Genomic DNA, 16646 nt, shown 5'->3' with positions numbered 1-16646 from the left:
AAAAAAATTATGTTAAGATATACAGACAACTTTAGAACTCTTCTTCAAAAACATTGCTACCACATCCAAATGCTATTTAGACCTCACAGACAGAAACAAATGTATTACAAGCTAATTACCATATATGCATAGTTAATAGGTGTGTACTGATATCAGTGCTAAAATGCTTGACAAATACCAAAATAATACTGCTCTGACATGCGTCTGTAAATAATCACCGAAAAACATAAATGAACCTTAAAGCATTTATTCCTCTAGGACACAGTTCAACTGTGCATGTAAGGTGAACTCAAATTTTTTTTACTAGAATTCTTTTATTAAACCTCAATCAGGAAAATGTTGTGAACTGATAAGAAATGTCTAATATTACATAAAGAATAAATAAGAATACAAGAAGTAAACAGGCACAAATCTGACCAAGAATGGATATAAATAAACATGCTAAAGCTAACTGTCTTGGGGATGTAGTGCAACATTACTTCACATTAAGTAACCTTCATACCTGAAAATGTCAGAATCAACATTAAGAAACTCTGGAGTAAGAAAAATTCCTTTATGTAAATGGCTGACAAAATTATTATGCTATAACCTCCAAGGCTAGTCCAAAACCAGTCTAGACTCCGGGATTAAACAAAAGAGAAGGTGATCTTAAAGGAGATCTTAATGAACAGGTTGCTTTTGAAATTTGTGACTGTTCTGATGCAGGTCAATCTGAGACGTTAAATCCACTTGAATCCAACCCCAAAATATACCTGAACTCCTGAACATGGACATGGCCAAAGCTAAACCAGGTCAGTATACACTGCCAAGGAACATCCTGCTCCGAAGTGTCCACCAAACAAGGATCATTTATCAGTTTATTCTTCACTTTACTGGGTGCCAAAAACTTTCAAGACATATGCAAGAGTAGACTGATTAGACCCCACCAAACTCCATTTCAAGCTCTAATAACTGGAGATAAAAAATGCTGCAGAATTCTAAATGGTCTATGGCTTTAAAAAATTATAAATAAAGAATTTCAAATGTTAGCTGACCTGACTTTAACATCACTAAATGTTACTAGTCATTTTAAAACTTTCCTAAGTATTTATTTCTAAGAGACAACTTAACTATTTACATGACAAATTAAAGCCATGAAACAATTATAGCAATACCACAAATCTGTCCTATGTAAACAATATTAGTATCTGTATTTATGGCACTTGGATCTGCTAAAAACAAAAATAAGTGTTTCTTTTGTAATTCACATGAGTAAATACTTTGTCAAACTTGTAAGTGAACAATCTGGCAGGGTACAAATAATGATAATAGAAAGGCTATTAGATATTAGAGCTAAAGGTAAGCACAGTATTACAAAAAATAGTTCATGGTTTTTTTAAAAAAAGGAATCCATCAATACAGGAGACACTTCAAAGTTTAACCGTGGGACATATGGCAGCAGTAGCAGTAGTAAAGCATCTAATTTAAGTAAGCTTTTTTACCTATTAATTACACAGCCTTTTTGCTAGTTACAGATACTTAGCTTCTCCCAAGCCTCAGATTCTTCCTATATAAAATGAGAACAATACCACCAATATTACAGACTAATTAGGAGGAATAAATGAGAATATTTTTACTCATTTAACAACTGCGCTTTGAAAAACTGTAATTTTAAATTTTCTGTGTACAAAAAAAACCTTTCAAATTTCTCCAAATCAATCAAACATATTTTAACTTTTAATATTACCAAGAAAATAGAAATTAATTTTTAAGCCATAGTCCCAAAACTTCTCAGACGGAAATTCTTAAATATTGCTTGAGAAAATCTGAACTGACATAATCAGCATAAACACTGATATTGAAGACATGAAAATTGAGGGATCACATCTTAAAATAGTTCGACACAAATAAAAATAGAGTTCTCTACGAGATTCTTCAATATCAAACAGAAATTGGGACCCAGACCCAACAATTGTTGGCTCAGCATCTAATTTCATATACAAAACCTTAACACCTAAAAATCTTTGTTTTCAGGAAAATGATGAGGCAAATTAGTCCTTGACACAACATAAGACTTGTTTTCACAACAAAGCACACTGACCACTTACAATTTACAAATTCATGCTGTTCTAATAGGTTTGGAGTCACAGATAAATTTAAATATTATGATACAAAGTTTACTTGCATTCTGTACCAATCTAACAAAATTCAGCCCAAAATTGATTAAATCATGACTTTGAACACTAAAAAAAAGTCCCTTTTGAAATTTATTCCCAGAAAATTCACATCAGCAGGAGCCATGTGAAAGTTCTTTCCCTTCTACCTAAAAAGTCAAAACATTCACAACATTATTTATACTAGACATAAAATGAAAGTCATTCATATTCATCCATTATACTTCAATCATAAACAACAACAAAATAGTCCAACCTCCACGTTTATTCAATTGCTAGTCTATTTACCGTCAACTCTTGTGGAAGAACCAAGGACCAACGCCTCTCATTAAACTTCATATAACCTGAGAATGCTCTGAATTACCACAGACAGGGACAATTCCACTCAGAAATTCACCCTAAAAATAGGTGAAAGATGTTAACTGGCATCTTCTCTGCACAGCACAGGTCCTTTCAAGAAGGCAAACTAGATGGACCATGCAATTTAATATTAAATAAAGGAAAGCAGTCTTTTCGATGTATCCAAACAAATTTAATATAAATTTCTCCATACCTACGTAGAAACTTTAATAGAAATAACTTGCATAATTTTCCCCTTCACTTGGAAATGTACATGGTAGATGCCTTCAGAAAATGAGTTTAGGAGAAATAGTTAACTATTGAAGTTTCAGAAATCACTATGCAGGGCAACTCTAACGAGATGTCTCTCCATAAGCCTAAACATTCAATACAGAACAGTTGTTTCTAGTTTTTGAAAACTATAAAAAAAAAAGAGAAGTTCTAGACTGGAGACGAACCTCTTCTGCCTCCTAAAGAAATGCTTCATTAGGTCCATTTTATGCTAGTTAATGTTTTTTATGCGGCACATTAATAATTCACAACGGTTCCTTTGAAGAAAAGTTCTATTCAAACACTACAATTTGTCTTCGCGTTGCCAGTAAGCGGCTTTGTTTCCAGTTTCAGGGACTATTCTGGGATGTCAAGAGTTACATTATTTACTGTTCCAAAAGAGCCCTTGTTTCACTCTCACCGGGATGTTGGGCAAAACTGATGTTTAGAGAGAACTGATACCCAGAGATGTTTAAAGAGGAATATCCTTTAGCCCTCTCTGTCTCCCCATCCCTTATCGATAATCACGTTCTGCCCGGTAGATCTCTTGTTGTTGCACTTAAAATTTTTTGAAAAACACCTGCAAACACAACCTCCCTAGCGCCGCCAGCAAGAAAAAAAAGACTATCTGGCTCGATCTGCAGTAGCTCCAGGGAACAGACGCCGTAAAACCCACTTGGCCGAGAAAAGGGAGCGCTTAAGGGGCAGGAGGAGGGAGCAGCCTCGAGGTGCAGAGGCAGAGGCGGCGCCTGTTTACAGACGCCTTCACCTCCCCCACCCCCACAGACCCGAGATCCAAAAAGCATTTCCCGTGCGCGCTCGGCTCCCGCCAAGGCCCCCGGGCTCATAGAGAGGCTGGGCAGCCGTGTGGCCCCCTCCCTCTGGCCGAAGCCTCCCTCGCCCTCCCCTCGTCCAGGGCGGCGTCTGCACCTCCCCACGGGCCTACCCACCCCGGCAGGCCCTCCAGGCGGCACGCCGAGGCCTGAGGCCTAAAGGACGCCGGGCACTGACAAGTCCCTCGGCCGCCGGCCGGGCCTGAGGCCGGACGGGCGGACGCTACGGCCGAGGAGCCGAGGGCGGCCGAGGACAACCCCTGCCCCGCCGCGGCTGCCTATTGTTCCCGACGGAGGCCGGGCGGCGGCCGCCCCGCTCCCCACGCCGCCGCCGCCGCCGCCGCCGCCTGCCGCCTGCCGCTCGCTCACCGCGCTGGTCCGAGCAGCAGCTCCTCTCAGCTCCGAGTCCCCGCGGCCGTCGCCACCGCCGCGGCAGCCGCCGCCGCCGCCGCTGCCACCGTCGACTCTGACTCTGTCCCAGGCCGCCGGGCCACGGCCGCCGCCGCCACCGCCAGCGCCGCCTCCGGCCTCCCACCTGCTGCTGAGGCTGCTCCTGCAGCAGGGGCCATCTTGTTGGTCGTCCTCCTCTTCCTCCTCCTCCTCCCCCGCCGCCCGGCCGCTCGTTGTCCTCGTCCCCTTCCTCTTCCTCGGGCTCCCGCCCGCCCCAGAGACTGGGGCGGAGACCCGGGCGAGGCTCCTCCTTCCGGGGGCGGGGCAAGAGGAGGGGCGGGGCGGGCGCGGGAGCAACGCTCTGAGTCACCGGCCACCAACGCCCGGGAAGGAGGGTGGCAGCGCTCCCCGCCTGGACCTGGAGCGCACCCACGCCCTGAGCCGAAGAACTGGTCCGCCAGCGTCTGGGCGCCCCGCGGGCAAGTGGCCAGAGGGCGAGAGTGAATTGGAAAATTTCTGACTTTTCCATCCAATCCCGCGCTTACCTCTGCCCCCTTGGCTTTCTCAGCTCGTCCCTCTACTCTTGTTTCTTTTTCACATCTCTCCTCTTCCACCGCAGAGGAATCTGTTCTTATCCCATTTTATCTTGGTTCTTGATCACACCAGCTTTGCTGCAGTCACTCCTCTCCCAGAGTCCCCAAAGAGTTCAGCCTCCCAACAGGGCTTAACAGCCCAAAGGCCTGGACACTCACTGCCCCAAAACGTCTCTCCAGGCCTGTGTGACCAGTTAAGAGCTCTCTGGAGGAGGACAGAAAAAGATTCGACCCTTAGAAGAGCTTGTTGGATCTAAAAGCTAACTTTGTGATTGTTGAGAGTTTCTTCGCCAGTATGGAAAAGAGGCTATTTTCATTTTGGGTAATGGGAGACCCCCTTCAAGACAATTCGCCAAACACTTGCTTTTAAGAAAGGAGAGAAATGGAATTCTTTTCATACCGTACAGTCCTAATTTCGAAATAAATCGTCTGGAATAGAGGAGAGAGATGGTCCTCAAATAAGCACCCAGTTAATAGTCCTCTGCATTATCATCCCCCGACCCCCCTTTTTTTTCCCCAGGTCTGGCCAAGAGAGCAGACATTTTGCTTTCTTGTCCTTTCTTCATTGCATACATCCCCAATACCAAGAGAAGTACTATATTTAGAGAAGCTTCTGCTTTTAAGGTGATAAATTCAATTACTGTACCAGCTAATGTTCTTATATTATTTGTAAATAATACACACCTTCCTAAACTCTGAGCAGGGAGGAGTTCTTTTTAATTGGGAACGCCCTCCTGCTACTCAGATTTCAGTTTCTTTTTAGAGGATCTATTGATGTCTTTCTGCTGATTGGAATTTACTCTCTTTGAAGTGGGCTAAATCTGTAACCATCTCTTCAACCCACTAAATAGTAAGCCCAGTCCTACAAAGAGCAAATTTCTAGCTACCATGGAGGGATTAGGTGAGTGTGTGCCAATCTAAAGGCTATCCTTTAGGTAGCCTTTCCTTTCTCAGCCAGGCCTCAGTCCCCTGCTGGGAAAAGCAGATTAATCTGTTCCTCCAGTTTTTCCTCCTCCTCCCTTCTCACTCCTAGGGAACCTTCCACAACAGAAGGTTTTAGCCGCTGTTGCTAGGCAAACATGCCAACTTCCCTGTTTTGGTGAAGCAAGTAACCCAACTTCCATTACAACCAACCTAGATAATATAATTTCTTTGAAATGTTAATAGTTACACCTCAACAGGTAGACCCCCTTCAAGGTTCCCTTAAAAAAATATGATTTTTAAGTTAAATTTATTTTTATTTCATAAATATTTAGTTAAAAATAAATTAAAAATGGAGGGGCTTCCCAAACTTCATTTTAATGATATAATTAAACATTTGGCAGAAAAAGGAGAGGAGCAGATTTGAAGAAAACACAAGTGTTTGCAATAAAAACTAATCTACAAAAAGTCATTTGTATGCTTTGAACTCCCAAGTTCGGATAGACCTATGAGACACAGAGAATAATTTATCCCTAGAGACTGAGTCTATTTAGAAGAAAGGTAATGTGGTTATTCAGTGGGAAAAAAAAGATATTCTGGGTTTTATTCCCAAATTAAAATAAAATTCTAGAAGAATTTTAGCTAGTGAATTAAGCTTTTTTCCCTGTGATTTTGCTGTTTAAAATTTTTGCTATGTTATTGTTAAATAACGGTAACTTTTTTTAGGGTGTTGAGAGTTACTATGAATAAGATTAAATAATTATGTTAAAATTTAAATTTTATTTAAGCTTCTACACTCTTAAAATTGTATAATTTGTTTTCATCCAGTGAAATTTGTATTAATACAGTGAAATAGTGCTTGAGAAGTACCTTAAGCTAACTCATTAAGAATGAATCACTAGGGACTTCCCTGGTGGCCCAGCGGTTAAGAATCTGCCTGCCAATGCAGGGGACACTGTTCAATCCCCTGTCCAGAAAGATCCCACATGCTGCGGAACAACTAAGCCTGTGCGCCACAACTTCTGAGCTTGCGCTCTAGAGCCCACAAGCCACAACTATTGAGCCCACATGCCACAGCTACTGAAGCCCACGCGTGCTGTAACTAGGGAAAGCCTGCACGTAGCAACAAAGACCCAACACAGCCAATAAATTAATTAATTTTAAAAACTTAAAAAAAATAAACTATGAGTTGATTAATTAAAAGGCTACAGCATAGTCTGGGAAAATTATTTTTAAGAAAAGAAAATTACTAAAGACAACTTAAATGTCCTAACTTAAATGTCTCAGTCGTTTGTGCTTAGAAATTACTATTTTGTAGCTTTAACATAATTTAAACAATTTGGTTTTACTTTATATTTCATTATCTAATTCTAGATTTAGACTCTGCCTCAGCCTCCACCACAGATATACTGTGAAAATTAAATGCATCATTTCATGTAAAGGACTTAAAACAGTACATGGCACATAGTAAGTATTCAAATGTTTTTTAAAAATCCATTTTAGGTATATGTCATTATAGTCTTTAGTTTCTTCATCAGTCAAATAAGGATGACAAGTAACCAAATACAGTTTTGCTTTTAGCATGAACTCTAAAAAAACATTAATGCTGTTTTTCACATCAGACACAAATCAGTTAGAAATAAGGCCTTATGAATCTTTTAAACATATTTTCTGATATGCCTGTACTATACTGTTCTTCCTTTGATTATTTATTTACTTAGAATAGCCTATGCCTTTTAGTTTATGCTAAGTGATTTTTTTAATCTACAACATGCTTTAAAATTGCTCTGGAATGTGTAATTATCAACCTAAAATATATTAGGGCTAGAAAAGACCTTAGATACCAGCCCATTTACTGCAACAGCTGAAACATAGACTAAGAAAATTTAGATCACATATCTACCCAACTCTTTGTTATAGATAAATGCCATGTTATTGAGGAGGGGATTAGAGAGTGGCAAGGAATGGAATAGGAGGAGAAAATTCAAAGATGGATGACGTGTCCCTGCCTTAAAGAAATGTAACAACCTAGTAGGAGGAATACAATGAGAAGTACATGTCAACAACTAGAATATAAAATAGCTTGGTGGTTATTGCATAAAAAGTATAGAGTTCTATGAAAATTAAACGGAAAAACTAGTAGGAATCTTATTCTGTCATAGAACCTTTTTGACAGATGTCAATGCTATGTGTTAGGTCTGTACCCAGAAGCATACAAGTAAATCAGCTTTCGATACATGGCTAATTGGAGGGAATGAGAATAGAGTTTGGATTAACTGTATTAAAAGTACAGCTAGGACCTGAGACTTCTCCAGTGTAAATCATTTATGTGTGGGGAGGGAATGACATCCTCAGACAGGAACACATGCACAAAATAGGGGGTACTGGAGCTGAGTCATTTGGATTTTCTGAATTGCTTTAGGTAAAGTAGTGTGGGAGGCCAATTTAGTCCTCTCCTTCCCACTCTCCTCTTTCCCTATACATATATTCTCCATAATCCACTTTCTCTCCCAGTCTACATTCCTTTTACCAGTGTTCATTAAGATAAATCTGTAGAGTAAGAAATAGAGGAAGATGTCCCAAGACAATATGGGCAAATCAATAGTTTCTGACCTACCCTTAATCTTTAGAGTCCAGTGCCAAAACAGGCCCAAGTCAGTAACTACAAACTAAACCTAGGGGGTTGCCTTAGATTCAGGGTAACAATCCAAAGTGATCATGGGATTATGATTCTTTCTGATTCCAAAAGAGCTAAATAAAATGATGTTTCCAAGTCATGCCTGAAATTGCTTTTGAACTGGCCTACCGTCTGTGAATTGGGAATATCTGAACTGTAACCCATCCCCTGAGTCATATTCCAGGGTGATAGTAAATAGCACCCCTTTAGGAAAGAAACCTCACAGACTGGATAGCTTAAACAACAGAAATTGTCTCAAAATTCTGGAGGCTAGAAGTCCAAAATCAAAGTGCAGGCAGGCTTGGTTTAGCTGGCCGTCTTCCCCCTCTGTCTTCACGTGGTCTTCACTGTGTCTCTCTGTGTACTAACCTCCTCTTCTTGTAAAGGCCCTGTCTCCAAATCCAGTCACATTCTGAGATACTGGGGGTTAAGACTATAACGTATGACTTTGGTGGTAGGAGCAGGTGGGAGGAATGGACACAATTCAGCCCATAACAATAATAAATGCTCATTTTTAGAGTATCATACTAATGAATAAAAGGCACCCTTGTGAAGGTACAATTTTAAATCTACCTAGTGAAATCTGAAGCTTTTCTTTCTCTAATTACTCCTTGCATCATAAAATACCAATACTTTTGGGGGTGTAAATTAGCAACAATAAATGGGATACCAGAATTTTTTTAAAACTGATTATCAAAATTATCTGAGTCACATCACAATGAGAGCAGAAAACAGATACCAGAACTTGAATAGACCCAAGATTAGTGTGATAGGATTAAGCTTTGTTTATAGGGTTAATGATTTGAACATCATTTAGAGCTCCGCCTAAATTAGCAATTATAGATATACTGAGGGCAAATACATATTGTAACCAAATGATATTATCTAGCAAAAATGTATGTTCAATATTTCTTAGGCGTTATTAGATTTATCATGTCATGAGTAACCAGTTAAGAAAAAGTTGGACATTAATGTATAAATCATTCAGGAAACCAGAATTTGAAAGCTGTGCTTTAAGCAAGGATGGAGAGGAAACTTCCTTTTGCTCCATGCCTTAATTTCTAGGATCTGGACATAGCTGAGTCTTTAGGGTTGTTTGTGATGTTCCAAGAGGTTAGGGATTAAAGATGAGCTCTACCAATTGGAGGCAGGTCATGAACCAGAAAGGAAGATGTCCCTGTGGTGCACTCCTCATTGAAGATGAATATTCAGCTTCATGTTACTCCATGAGTTTATTTCCCTTTTATTATCCTCTAGGTTTGAATAACATCTTCTTTGAATGTTCAGCTGTGCTACCTTCTATCAACAGGAGAGCAATATTGAGGCCAGTCCTTCTTATGCAGGTCAGTGTAACATCAGTAATGGGAGATAGCTACAGCTCCCCTGGAGGAAAAGCACATCTCAAGGGATAAGAGTCAAAGTCTCTTTCCACTTGGATATTTTTCTTCTGTTGTCAATCTTGGATAGGTAGAAAGACCTAGAGCAAACCCTGTTCCACTACTTACTGGCTGTGTTAGCTTGTACAAGTTAAACTTCGAATGCTTCCATTTCCTTTACTATAAAATAAAGTTTGTAAAATGTATCTAAGATGGTTTTTATGGAGATAAATGAGAAAATACACGTAGAGCATCCAGTGCAATGCCTGACATCTAGGAGACAATGAAAGAAAATTATTAAAATTATACTAGCTACTGTGTATTGCATTAGGCTGGTGATTCTCTACTTTGTGTGAACTTTTAAAAGCTGTATATCTCCAGCTTTGACCACAGAGATTTTGATTTGGGATATTGGTGTGGGGCCAGGGAGTTTTTCTTTTTTTAGATTTTACAGAGGATCCCATCCTGCTATATGAGGTGAGAGCCACTGACGTAGATCAATGGTCAGAAAGGTTTTTTGGTAAATGGCCAGATAGTAAATATTTTAGGCTTTACTGGCTATTTGGTCTCTGTCACAACTACTCAACTCTGTCATTATAGCATGAGAGCAGCTATAGATAATATGTAAACTAATGAAGATGACTGTGTTCCGATGCAACTTTATTCACAAAATCAGACATAAAGAGATGGTGGTGGGCTGGCTTTGGCCCCCACACTGTTGTGTGTCAAATTCTTCTTACACGAAGAGAGATTTTATTTGCTGTAGGCAGGGAAAGTATTTTACAATTATAATGTCCAACAGCAGCTTTAAACACCTTACATGTAATGACCAATATTTGGTGTTAAACACAATTAATTCAACAGACAGAGCTCGTGCCTTTCCAAGGAATTAGTAATCTAAAGCAACAACAGCACAGACATAATATTTATAAGTAGTCCCATATGAGTAATGGTCATGTAAACAGATGACTATACAAGACTAAACGGGAAACTGAGTTCAGAGGTGGGCAGATTTTCATAATGCTTTTGATTTACAAATATCAGATAAAATCCAAGAAGCACAAGGGCTCATTCAGGAACCAATGTGAAGAAGAGAACAATGTCCCAGATTAGATCTTCCTTTTCAGCAAGAAACTTTATAAGGGAGCATCTTTTAAAAGGAGTCCTTTAAACGGGTCTTCATGGCTTTACACATGGCTGAATTTGCCTTCTCTCAATGTAATTTTGTCAAAATACATTATTGTCAAATTTATCCTCTGAGGGTAGGGGCTATGATATAGCTGTAGTTTAATGACATCAGTAACCATTCCCTTTATTTGACCTGGAAGAAAGAAAAAATCCCCCTTTCTCGATGGGAATAGTATACTTATAAAAAAAAGTCCATGGATCAATTTATATGCTTGCGTGTACATGTATATATGGATGTGTTTAAATCAAATTATTGGTGATTTAGTAACCTACTGCCTACAATTGTAGAAATGACACAGTAGTAGCTGTTGGATAGAGCAAGATTCTCTTATATCTCCTCATACCCCTGAGAGATGGACATATATAATGGATATTTATAATTTTTTGGCTGCTCATCATCTAACCCTCCCCTCCTGACACTGTTTGGGAATTTTCCATTTGGGAATTTTTGTGGGTGGCAGGATCTTTTCTCCCACTACAGACCAGAAAGTCTAGATGTTTTCCTTCTGCCCTTCACCCACCCCTCCCCTTGCCTCTGCCCCACAGCAGTCCTAGGGTGAGGGAAAAATGATATAAGCTTGGTAGACTGGATGCTCTTACATGGGACTTTGAATTGGGACTGAGTTACACAGAAGTAAGTAGAATTCATCCCACTCACTCCTGTGATACCCAGAGTCTGATGGGACAATGGCAGCAATCCTTGGGATTGTGTCTAGCACCTACTGGTCATGGCAGTAGTACCCTCACCAGGCCATTTCAGGACTGACCTTAGCTCTGGTTCTGGCCATCTAGCTTCCCCAAATTCCCTTCCTTACTTTCAAAACTCTGAGCCACTCAGTGTCCTTCCAGAAAATTCCCTTTCTGCTTAAGTTAGCCACTGAGGTAGTTTAACATACAAGAGGAAGTGTACAGAAATCAAGGGTTTGCAGAAATAATCCACTTTCTCATTTCTCATATAGTTGATCTTTACTCAGTTTAATGGAGTTATCCATGTTGTTTCGTTCTTTGGGCCCCGATTTCAAGACTCTAGTCATTATAGTCTCAAAACATAAGGATACATCTGTATCCGTTTCACTTAAACTGAAATGGAGGTATCTTAAATTACATGTTTCCTTCTGTTTCTCAGTTCCATTATACTCAAATAAGCACTCCTGTCAAGCTTTCAATTTGATTTCTTTTCTCATTCTGCCAAGAATGTTTCATGTCTACATTAAAAACTAATATTGCACACATTTCTCAAGGGAAAGTCTTCATATAAATATCTCTCAGCTAAAAATTAATGCAAATGCAAAGTGCTTTTTTATTTTTTCTTGAATTCCTTTTGCTAACAGGCATCTTCCTAATCAAGCATTACATCTGGGGCAAAACCCTCTTTGCTAAACTTATATAGAAAAAGAATTATTTTTAAATTTTTTGCACAAGTATTTCAACTCCCATAATTGAAGTGTTCATTTCTGGTTCTTTTCTGCAGATATTTGTAACCTTGTTTCTGCAACATCTAATTGCGCATCAGATGTTCTCAACTGATGATATAAAATTACAGAACAAAATTAATTTGCATCCGCTTTATCACAAGTAATCACAACAAACTGATAACCTGTTATTGCCAGTCACTGTGCTATGGTGATATAGCAGTGAACAAGACAGGCAGAGTCTCTTCCTTGGAAGCTTATATTCTAGCAGGGAAGATAGAATACATGTAAATAATTAAATAACCACATGTTGGAAGGCCAAAGTATATGGCATACTTAACAATGAGAGTTGACCTAGTCTGTGATGAATAGAAACGTCCTAGTGACAGGGAATTCCCTGGTTGTCCAGTGGTTAGGACTCTGCCTTTCCACTGCAGGGGGCATGGGTTCATTTACTGGTTGGGGAACTAAGATCCCGCATGCCGCTTCATGGCCAAAGGGGAAAAAAAAGTGACAGTTAAGTTGAAAGCTGCAGGATGAGTAGAAATTAGCTAGGCAAAGAGAGAGAGCAAAATGTTTCTGCCAGAGAAAACAGCATATGCAAATGCACTAAAGCAGTAGATGCATGGTGTTTTTAAGGAACTAACAGAAATACAGTTTGGCTAGGAGAAAGTATAGATATTCAGAAGGAATTTAGCAAAGACGATGCTGCAGAGGTAGGCAGGTAGACATTGGAGGCTAAAGTCGGAAGTTTTGAACTTTATTTTGATAGATTTGCTAGATAAAGTACAGGATGTTGAAATAAATTTATATTTCAGATATATACCTGGAATTTATATTTCAGATAAAAAATATTTTAGCGGGGCTTCCTAGGTGGCGCAGTAGTTGAGAATCCGCCTGCCAATGCAGGGGACACAGGTTCGATCCCTGCTCCTGGAAGATCCCACATGCCACGGAGCAACTAAGCCCGTGCACCATAACTACTGAGCCTATGTGCTGCAACTACTGAAGCCCATGCACCTAGAGCCCATGCTCCGCAACAAGAGAAGCCACGGCAATGAGGAGCCCTCGCACCACAACAAAGAGTAGCCCCCACTCACCATAACTAAAAAGAAAGTCTGCGCACAGCAAAAAAAAAAAAAGACCCAACACAGTCAATTAAATAAATAAATAAATAAATAGGGGCTTCCTAGGTGGCGCAGTGGTTAAAAATCCGCCTGACAATGCAGAGGTCACGGGTTCGATCCCAGCTCCAGGAAGATCCCACATGCCACGGAGCAACTAAGACTGTGAAATGCTTTGGAAAAAGGTTTGGCAGTTTCTTGTAAAAACGAAACATTTATGATCTAGCCATCCCACTTGTGGGTATATATTCAAAAGAATTGAAAGCAGGATCTCAAAGAGTTATTTGCATACCCATGTTCATTGCAATCTTATTCACATTAGACAAGGGGTGGAAGCAATCTAATGTTCATCTACTGATGACTGAAATGCATCAGAAAATAAGATGCTATGATAGATGGATAGAAGAATAGACAGATAAATAGATATGGGATAAAGCAAATATAGTAAAATGCTAATTGCAGAATCTTGGTGGTGGGTATATAGATGCTCACAAATGTGACTCTTTGTGTTTAAAATTTTTCATCATAAAGTATTGTGAGGAAATTATGTTCTTCAGAGCTTTGTTTTAGGCCCCCTGTTCTTCTTTATTCTGTTCTCTTTTCCTGTGCAATCTCATCCACTCCTAAGACTTCAAATACCAGCTTGCACATTTGTATCATTACCCCAGATCTCTCTGCTGGACTTCTGATCCCTATGTATCTTACTTGACATCTCACTTAGACATCTAGTAGGCATCTCAAACTCAGCATTTCAAAACAGACACATTTATCTTCTTCCTGCTCCAAACCTGCAATTCTAGTGTTTCTTACCTCAGTAAATTATGCCAGCATCCAGTCAGGTGCCCATGCCGTAAATCTAGACACCTCCTTGACGTTTAGGTCTTCCTTACATCCAAACAATCACTAAATGGTGACAATAATTATTCCTAAATTTGAATATGTTGAATTCTCTCTACTTATCACACCAAAGAAGTCCCAGCTGCCGTATTTTATCTCAGCTATTACCATTGTCTCCTAACTGGTTTCCCCTCTTCTGTCTTCAATTCAAGAATCACACTGATTCTTTCAAAACATAAATTGATCATGTCATTTCCTGGCACAAAACTCTTCAATGGCTTCTCATCACACTTGAAATAAAAATCCATGGCATATACTATGGGCTGAATTGTGGCTTCCTCTACTCCCCAAGATTCATATGTTGAAGCTCTAACATCCCACAGATTGTACTGGAGATAGTGCCTTCAAGGAGGTAATTAAGATTAAGGGTGGAACCCTGATCTAATAGAACTGGTGCCCTTATAAGAACAGGAAGAGATAACAGCCCTCTCCCCACCATGTGAGGACACAGCAAGAAGGCGGCTGTCTACAAGGCAGTAAGAGAACTCACATCAGAACCTGCCCATGCTGGCACCTTGATCTTGGACTTTCATCCTCCAGAACTGTGAGAAAATAAATTTCTGTTGCTTAAGCCACCCAGTCTTTTGTGGCAGCCAGAGCTGACAAATACAGCATAGAATACCATGTGTGATCTGGCCCCAGCCTATTTCTCCACTCGTGTCTTACTCGTTTCCCCTTTGATCTCTACTACAGCTTCTCTTGCTTTATTTCATCTCCAAAGCACGACATGCTCCCTCTTGCCTCAGGGCCTTCATACTCTTCCTTCTGCCTGGAAATTCTTCCCCTCACTCTTCATCTGGATAATTCCTACTCATCCTTTGGTTTCTAATGTCTCTCATTCAGAGTGGCCTTCCTTGACTTCTCAGTCTAAATTGAGTGACACTCTCAATCTTTCTTGATAAGAAAAGTTTATAACTATATAGTTTATTGTGTAATGATAGGTTTAACATTTCCCCTCCCCTAGAATTTAAGTTTTGTACATGTAGGAACTGTGTGTCTTATTCATTGTTGTATCGTTGGGGACAAAAAATGTCTCATAGATATTAAGGCCCCAGGAAATATTTGTTGAATGAATAAATAATTAAATAATGATTGCAGACACATATTCCTTAAGTTAGATAAGTGTTTTTTATACATTATGAATATTAAAAAGCAGATTATGAAACCCTGTATAATATGATTATTTTTAATAATAGAAACAGAGAACAATACTGTCAGTGACTTAGACCCTTCTGCTGAAAGCAACTAAAAATGTTGGTTAAAATATTTTCTTAAAAATGATCTTGTATATGTACATGAGTTGGCAAGAAAGTGAGGAATATTCAGGCCAAGTTCTGAACAAAGTCAGGAGCTCTCAGCTTTACAAAGAGCTCTGAGAGTTTTCTCTTTGAGAACATTTGCTGAATTTTTTTAAAATAAATTTATTTATTTATTTATTTATTTATTGGCTGCATTGGGTCTTCATTGCTGTGCGTGGGCTTTCTCTAGTTGCGATGAGCAGGGCCTACTCTTCCTTGCGGTGTGCTGGCTTCTCATTGCAGTGGCTTCTCTTGTTGCGGAACAAGGGCTCTAGTGCACAGGTTTCAGTAGTTGCAGCACACGAGCTCAATAGTTGTGGCTTGTGGGCTCCAGAGCGCAGGCTCAGTAGTTGTGGTGCATGGGTTTAGTTCCTCTGCAGCATGTGGGATCTTCCCCAACCAGGGATCGAACATGTGTCCCCTGCACTGGCAGGTGGATTCTTAACCACTGCTCCACCAGGGAAGTTCCCATTTGCTTAATTTGCCTCTCTTGGTAAACTCAGTTTTTATGGCCCAGAAGGACTAGGGGCTCAAAAGACAAAACAAGATTCAAGATATAAAGTCTAACATGAGGGTTTTCCCTCCTAAAGCCAGGATCCAGAGGGCTGTATCCTCAGTATTAGGATGAAGTATAAATGAATACTTCTCCCCTCCTTGGGACTGCAAAAAATTACCTATTCTAAACTTTGGTGATGAATGGAGGAGAAAAAATTTCCTCTGAAAATACATTACCACCAGCCAACCCTTTTGCAGGTTTATAGTTTGAATTCTTACTTCTTGGGTGGGCCAAAAATATCTCAAGCAAATCATTTCTTTTAAAGTGGTTCTTGACTAGTTTGCTCCAGACACCTGACAGAAGTATAGGCAATTTTTTTTTCTGGAGGAATTCATTTGCATCCCAGGCCTCAAGAATTTCATTGAGAGTTCAAATAAAAAAGCATAATTCACAATAAAAACAACAATAATCATGTCAATAAGCAATAATCACTGAAGATCATAAGGCGTGAACTGTCATGGCAGTCAGATCCATGGAATTTTTAGATGTTGAAATTATTCAACACAGAACATCAGTAAGTAAGTTTAATGTTTCTAGGAAGAAGTAAAACTTTAAAGCATGAATCAAGAGTAGGCAGACTCAAAAAAGAATCAAATATCTATTTCTGATACTGACAGAC

General features: G+C 39.7%; 1 protein-coding gene and 1 long non-coding RNA gene across 8 annotated transcripts in view; one reads left to right on the top strand and one right to left on the bottom strand.

The window, feature by feature from the left end:
* Positions 1-4215, bottom strand: part of RC3H1 (ring finger and CCCH-type domains 1) — a 93282-nt gene extending 89067 nt beyond the window's left edge. For 5 of the 6 annotated variants that reach the window (XR_009052636.1, XR_009052637.1, XR_009052639.1 and 2 more), the window contains exon 1: positions 3965-4214. The gene's annotated coding sequence lies outside the window, so the exon portion shown is untranslated. Of the gene's footprint in view, positions 1-3964 lie in introns of all 6 variants that reach the window. The other variant, XR_009052640.1, reaches the window with a different exon arrangement.
* A 10407-nt stretch (positions 4216-14622) lies between these two features.
* LOC130850268 (uncharacterized) overlaps positions 14623-16646 on the top strand; it is an 86493-nt gene continuing 84469 nt past the window's right edge. For both annotated transcript variants that reach the window (XR_009052861.1, XR_009052860.1), the window contains exon 1: positions 14623-14717. This is a non-coding gene — a long non-coding RNA (uncharacterized LOC130850268). The remainder of the gene's footprint in view (positions 14718-16646) is intronic.

Source organism: Hippopotamus amphibius, chromosome 3 (genome assembly GCF_030028045.1).
Source record: "Hippopotamus amphibius kiboko isolate mHipAmp2 chromosome 3, mHipAmp2.hap2, whole genome shotgun sequence".
Lineage (NCBI taxonomy): Eukaryota > Metazoa > Chordata > Mammalia > Artiodactyla > Hippopotamidae > Hippopotamus > Hippopotamus amphibius.
This window is presented reverse-complemented; position numbering and strand designations above follow the sequence as displayed.